The 7,823-nt window shown below is 37.3% G+C and overlaps 1 protein-coding gene across 1 annotated transcript in view; it reads right to left on the bottom strand.

Annotated features, from left to right (window-relative positions):
• The window catches only part of LOC138969101 (alkaline phosphatase, tissue-nonspecific isozyme-like), a 32,675-nt gene extending 29,865 nt beyond the window's left edge, over positions 1–2,810 (bottom strand). Inside the window, exon 1 of the mRNA XM_070341812.1 lies at positions 2,498–2,810. The gene's annotated coding sequence lies outside the window, so the exon portion shown is untranslated. The remainder of the gene's footprint in view (positions 1–2,497) is intronic.
• Positions 2,811–7,823: the final 5,013 nt, after the last annotated feature.

Raw genomic sequence — 7,823 nt, 5'->3', positions numbered from 1 at the left:
ATACATAATTACTTCTTTTATTACATGACCTTTGAACTGGTGCCCTTGTAACATCGGTGCTTAACGCTGAAAACCAAACAGTTCTTGTGTGGAGTAGGGAGTTCAAGGCACTTCAACAGCACAACGTACGCTGGATGACCGCGGTCAGTTGCCATACAGATAGGAGTTTTTAACATGTGGCATGACCTTTAAGTGTGGTAGCGCCTGCGTTAGGGATAAATACCCATACTACGTTGAAGGGACATACAAAACCAACAACCAACAATCAACTCTCGTCCTTTGCAAAACAAACACTGTTCCTCTTCAAGCGTTTCAAAGTGTATCTCTTTCAAGGCATTGTCCACAATACACAGTCCATCGGTTTTTCACTGTTTGTGTACTGCCCTGACCGTCGCTGCCTTCCCGTATGTTTCTGTGTTTGTAGTGTGATTATAATGCAAGCCAAGAGACAAAAAAAGGTTCCATTTGACTCGAACGTGCAGTTCATTCATAAATGAACGTATTTCAGGGAGGTCACACAAGACAATCGATTTATAAAGGAATGGTAATTTTCTATGTGATTATATACAGTGTGCATACAATTGGACATTGGAAACAAACTAAAAACTAACAAGTCGCGCAAGGCGAAATTACTACATTTAGTCAAGCTGTGGAACTCACAGAATGAAACTGAACGTAGTCCGCCGCGAGTGCAAAACGCAGTGAAAGTGACGAGCCTGTTTGGCGCGGCAGCGGTTGCGCTGTGCTTCATAGCACGCTTTACTGTACCTCTCTTCGTTTTAACTTTCTGAGCGTGTTTTTAATCCAAACATATCATATCTATATGTTTTTGGAATCAGGAACCGACAAGGAATAAGATGAAATAGTTTTAAATCGATTTCGGAAATTTAATTTTGATCAAAATTTTTATATTTTTAATTTTCAGAGATTGTTTTTAATCCAAATATAACATATGTATATGTTTTTGGAATCAGAAAATAACGAAGAATAAGATGAAATTGTTTTTAGATCGTTTAATAAAAAAATAACTTTAATTACAAGTTTCCGATTTTTAATGACCAAACTCACTCATTAGTTTTTAAGCCACCAAGCTGAAATGCAATACCAAACCCCGGCCTTCGTCGAAGATTGCTTTGCCAAAATTTCAATCAATTTAATTGAAAAATGAGGGTGTGACAGTGCCGCCTCAACTTTTACAAAAAGCCGGATATGACGTCATCAAAGGTATTTATCGAAAAAATGAAAAAATATCCGGGGATATCATACCCAGGAACTCTCATGTCAAATTTCATAAAGATCGGCCCAGTAGTTTAGTCTGAATCGCTCTACACACACACACAAGCACACACACACACACACATACACCACACCCTCGTCTCGATTCCCCCCTATGTTAAAACATTTAGTCAAAACTTGACTAAATGTAGCAAGTCGCGGCGTAAGGCGAAATTACTACATTTAGTCAAGCTGTCGAACTCACAGAATGAAACTGAACGCACTGCATTTTTTCACCAAGACCTTTTAGCATCGTCAGTCCCCCGCTCGTGGAAAAGGCATTGAAATTGACAAGCCAGTACAGCGCGGTAGTGGTTGCGCTGAGCAGGATAGCACGCTTTTCTGTATCTCTATTCTTTTTAACTTTCTGAACTTGTTTTTAATCCAAACATAACATATCTACATGTTTTTGGAATCAGGAACCAACAAGGAAGAAGACAAAATTGTTTTCAAATCGATTTCGGAAATTTCATTTTAATCATAATTTTCATATTTTTAATTTCTGAGCTTATTTTTAATTCGAATATAACATATTTATATGTTTTGGGAATCAGCAAATAATGAAGAATAAGATAAAAATATTTTTGGAACGTTTTGTACATAAATAATGTTAATGTTAAAAATGATCACAATAATAATAATAATAATAATAATTACAATTTTTAGATTTTTAACGACCAAACACATTAATTATTTTGTACGCCTCCAATCTGAAATGCAATACCAAAGTCCGGCCTTCGTCGAAGATTGCTTGACCAAAAATGTCAATTAAATAATTTTGGTTTAAAACAATTTTAAAATGAAGACGTGACAGTGCCGCCTCAACTTTCATAAAAAAAACGGATATATTATGACGTCATCAAAGACATTTATATAAAAAAAAACTAGTCTGGGGATATACCCAGGAACTATCATGTTAAATTTCATGAAGATCGGTCCAGTAGTAGTCTGAAGCGCTCTACACACACACACACACACACACACACGCACACACACACATACATACATACATACATACATACATACATACATACATACATACATACATACATACATACATACATACATACATACATACATACATACATACATACATACATACATACATACACACATACACCACGACCCTCATCTCGATTCCCCGTCTATGTTAAAACATTTTAGTCAAAACTTGGCTAAATGTGAAAATCAAGCAAGATAGAAAGAAGTATATCTGGCTTACCTTCTCGCCGTTGAAGAATGTGGGATGTATCATTCCTGCAGCCTGAACTGAACTTCCGGAATAGGATACGTCTCGGCTCAAAATGCAAAGGTCTTTATTTAATTAATCCCGGCTTTATAATTATGCATAATCTTCAAAACCTCCGCTTGACATATATAGTAAAACTGAAGCTAAACCTTCTGCCTGACACCGACACCGTCGGAGGCCACAAAGACAGCGTTGTGTACGTATGACGCCATACATGCACGGTGCATCCCCTGAATTGCGGTGGTAGGACTTGGTGTCTATTTATTCACTGTCTGTGTGGTCACAGCTTACGACACAACGGAACTGGAAGAGACCCGTCAGTCAAACATGGCCGAGTGAGTTATGACGTGTACGGGTCACGTCGTTGTCTTCCTGCGATACGTGTGGAGGTCGCGCGCTAGGCCTATGCCTATGGAGAGGAGAGCAAGAGCAACTTTTCAAAAAAAAACTAAACAAATATTCATATTAGTTCAGGGTTTTAGGTTAAAAAATCGTGACTTGGCATGCTAAGCCAAAAATGATTGAGGCAATAGGTGCCAAAGTTTGAGGCAGATCCGAGTGCTTTTCATTCATGTAGCTGCAAGGAAGTGAAATGCGACACTCGTGTGTGTGTAAGAGAAAGAGAGAGAGAGAGAGAGAGAGAGAGAGAGAGAGAGAGAGAGAGAGAGAGAGAGAGAGAGAGAGAGAGAGAGAGAGAGAGAGAGAGACAATGACAATGACAATGACAATGACAATTCTTTATTTAACGAGGGTAGTAGATTAAGCAGTGGTCTGCTTTTTTACATCCAGCCCTCGCCCTAAAGAGGGACTAACTACAAAAATGAAATAAAAATACAAGATAAAAAATTGAAAATAGAAAACTAAAATTCTACATTTTAACAGATAACTAAAGTGAAAACACATTATACATATGTACACAAAATGCATTGCATTGAGGTAAATTGCGAGTTGATTGATGTGAATTAAGTGGTATAGTGCAGCTTGCACTTTCTCAACATCATGCTCTAATCCATACATTACATTTTAAAGAAAATCAATCAAACAAGCAAGACATTGCTAAGACCATCACACATCTAAATACATGCAGTGGTTGGTTTGTTAGTCCCTTCATTCGAAAAGGGTTTGTGTACATTATACCAATAAAGAGGAGAGGGGCATGTTTAATACAAAAATTGAATACCATTTAAGACAAATATCCTTTACTTTGACTTCATTACATAAGACAAATATCTGCTTTTAAAACTATCAGTGCTGGTAGTTTGCCTCAGGAATGTTGGAAGAGAGTTCCAGAGACTGCTACCTGAATACACTAAACTGGACTTAAACAGGTCAATCCGAGGAACAGGAGTGTTTAATCTCATAAATTGACGTGAATTCCTCATGGTAAATTTTGTACGTAAAGTTTCAGGTACACATCCAGTGATAATTTTGCTCATAAGGGTACATTTATTATAGCCAAGTCTTGCCTTCAGAAGGAGAATGCCTAAGTTTATATAGTCTAATTCATTCAGGGTTGTTTTCTTTAATAAGACTACTTTCAACGCTCGTTTGTGTAATCTAATTATGGGTTTTAGTGAATTATCATTTGCCGAATCCCATAAGGTTGATGCGTAATCAATAACAGATTGAATATGGGCATTAAAGAATAACTTCCTGGCTTCCAAATTCAGGAAGTGCTTGATTCTAAATAAGAGATATACTTTCTTGGACATAACTTTAGAAAGTTGTTCGATGTGGTGTGACCATGACAGGTTGTTATCGATGGTCACTCCCAACACTTTATGATGGTTGACTGTTGAAACAATTTCATCATTGACAATTAAATCGGGAAACGTGGAGATTATGTTCTGTCGTTTTTGTCTAGTTGTTATTATCATGCATTTAGTTTTTTGGGGGTTCAGGGACATATGATTTAGCTCAGTCCATGCACTCAGCTGGTTTAAACTTTCTTGCAGTGATTCAGATAAACGATTTAAATTGGTGTCACTGGAGTGTATGGTAGTGTCATCTGCAAAAAGTTCACACAAGTTTTTAATATGAAGGGGCAGGTCATTTATGTATATGGAGAAAAGTAGAGGGCCTAAAACTGACCCTTGTGGTACCCCATGCCGTACAGCCTGCATACTTGATGCCGAGGCGTTCGCATGCACACTTTGTTGCCTGTTGCTGAGAAAAGAACAAATGAGGTTAACTGAGTCAGTCCCGAGGCCATATAATTTGAGTTTTCTGAGTAACAACTTGTGATCAATTACATCAAAAGCTTTAGCAAAGTCTACAAATACAGCACCACAAAATTCATTATCGTTTATCTTGTCCAACCAATGATCAACAAGAGAGATTAAGGCAGTGTGACTCGAGTGATTAGCCCTAAAGCCAGACTGGTTCGGGTGAAATAATTGATTGTGATCAAAGTGCGCTAATAGGTGTTTGTTTATATGTTTTTCAAGTGGCTTTGATAATACAGACAATACAGAAATCGGTCTATAGTTTGAGGGGTCTTTCTTCTCACCAGATTTAAACAAAGGAATAATTTTTGCCTGTTTGAGCGCTATTGGAAAATATTGTTTGTCTAAACAGAGATTATAAATGTAAGTGAGAGTTTCGGAAATTACCGGGGCTGATAACTTAAGAATTCTTCCATCTAATCCGTCTATCCCCCGGGTACCTGTTTGCTTTAAATGTGTGAGTGCTTGAAAGACTTCAGGCACTGTAAGCGAAGGAATATTTAATTGAGATGAAATTTCTTTTGACTTACAGAAGTCTTCTAAAACTTCCAAATTATTGAGTTTAGTTGTATCCTTTAAAATAACTTTTTCAGCTATTTTGGAAAAATGTGTATTTAGATCATCAGGTGTTATGTCTCTAACGCAACTTGATTTAGATGCAGAAGTTTTATTTGTGAGTTCATTTATGGCTTTCCAAATGTTCTTTGGATTTTGTTTTGAAGAAGCAAGGTCTTGAAAATATTTTCTCTTTTTTAATCGTTTTATTGAGTTTACTTTATTTCTCTGTTCTCTATACTCCTCTTCCTTGCCGATTGACTTTAAGAAGTCGCGATTATCTATGGCATCTTGTAATTCATCATCAAACCATTTCGGTTTCACTATGTGTCTGACTCTTTTAATTCTCCATGGAGCATGTTTATCATATACGTCAGTGAAGGCATTGAGCCAGTGTGTTAATGCAGCATCAGGATTCGTACAATTATAAACATCAGAGAGGGAGGAGTTACAGAGGTCGTGAAGAAATGTGTCTTCGTTGAATTTAGAAAAGGATCTGTATTTTATTGTCTTGTGACCGGCTTTTGGAAATTTTACACCCTTTCTCGACCACGTCAGACAGATAGGGAAATGATCGCTGCAACCACTGGCGGGAACACAACATTCAACAATGTTACGTTGATCAGTGACATAAATATGATCTATCAAAGTACTTGTAGATGCTGTGACTCTTGTAGGGGTGTCTACTATCTGTTTGAGATTATAGAGGTTAAACATATCTAGCCATAGCTTGTTCTGCTTAAGCAAATCAATATTAAAGTCTCCCAATAATATTATTTCCTTTGATTCGAGTAAAACTGCATCTAACATCTGCGTAAGATTATCCGACCAATTTGCTCTCTCTACAGGATTTCTATAACAGAAACCTATGAGGAGTGGAGGTGCTCCTTTCATTTTAACTTCTACCCACACCGACTCCACAAACTGCTCAAGGTGTGTTAATCTTGTATAGCTAACTGATTCACTTACGTACAGAAGCAAGCCAGTTTCTTTACTTTGCTGTGGGTCTCTGCGTAGTATGTTATAACCAGGAATAGCTACATCGGCATCCGAAATCTGCTGAGATAATCGTGACTCTGAGAATCCAAAAATGTGAAAATTTGAAGCAGAATTTAAAAGCATACTAGATACGTCATTCATTTTGTTAATTGCATGGTTAATGTTAAGGTGGCCCACACGAAGACCCTCTTTTCTGGGCCATAAATTTGGACAGCTATTCATTGTGAACATAAACAGTATTTATGAGAGAGAGAGAGAGAGAGAGAGAGAGAGAGAGAGAGAGAGAGAGAGAGAGAGAGAGAGAGAGAGAGAGAGAGAGAGAGAGAGAGAGAGAGAGAGAGAGAGAGAGAGAGAGAGAGAGAGAGAGTGAGAGAGAGACTGAGAGAGAGACTGAGAGAGAGAGAGAGAGAGAGAGAGAGAGAGAGAGAGAGAGAGAGAGAGAGAGTATGTTTTAGGGTTTGTGTGTATAACAGGAGGAGGGAGAGGTAGTACGAGAGAAAAAGGCATACAATAGAGGATAATTAACGTACAATTTTAGCATAACATCTTTGAAAACAGAGTCTCTGAAAAACGTAGGTTGTCTATAAAGGGGGTTCCGCTGTTATGAAACTTCAAAAAATACTTTTTAAATGAAATAGAAAACAAATGAATAAGAACAAAAATATAACCAACACGTATTTATTTTGATGCTTGATGCTGTGCTTCCGTTAGAATAACACATTTTAACATTACTTCAAGTTTAAAACTCTCAATAATGCAATGCATTGCCAAGTAATGTAGGTGTATGTACGTCAAACGTCTTGTACAAGAGAAAAAACATGTTAAACGCAGTTCTGCTTTCAAGGTCTGACGTGTTACAATCTCTAATTGTTGCCATGATTTGAATATGAATATAATTATATGTATGACGTCCGCGATTATATTTATCGTACTTACGTGCAGAAAGAACAAATGAGACACACGACTGCTTAAAATCTTCCTAGAAAGGTTCGGTTACAGATGGTTTAAAAAATCTTAGTTTTTATACTTTTGTCCTTTTGATTTAGCAAAATGCTGGCCGTTTTTAGTTCTATAAAACTTTGCGAGACTACCATGGAATTATCTTGATGTGTACAATTGTGTCGGCTTAGTGTGTTTCTTGTGAATTTTTCAACGAAAGACTCAAAGAATATAATTGCGACGCCTTTGGATTTCAAGCTTTCAGGGCCTAAAATTATCGGCCATTGAATTCAGAAAGCTTTTTTTCTTGATAGTTGCAGACATGATTGTGTGTGTGTGTGTGTGTGTGTGTGTGTGTGTGTGTGTGTGTGTGTGTGTGTGTGTGTGTGTGTGTGTGAGAGAGTTCTTTCAAGAAGGAAATGCATCATTGTGTCCTTAATTTTCTCTCATGCACGCTCTTATTCTTGGGACAATTCCGTTCCTTTATCATTGACGTCATGTCATGACTTATTTTGTCACTGGAAGAAATGTATGTGCCACTGTATGTGTGGACATCTAATCTTAAAACATAATTATGTACG

Source organism: Littorina saxatilis, linkage group LG6 (genome assembly GCF_037325665.1).
Source record: "Littorina saxatilis isolate snail1 linkage group LG6, US_GU_Lsax_2.0, whole genome shotgun sequence".
Classification (NCBI taxonomy): Eukaryota; Metazoa; Mollusca; class Gastropoda; order Littorinimorpha; family Littorinidae; genus Littorina; species Littorina saxatilis.
Note: the sequence above shows the minus strand (reverse complement) of the source record. Positions and strands in the feature narration are given on the sequence as shown.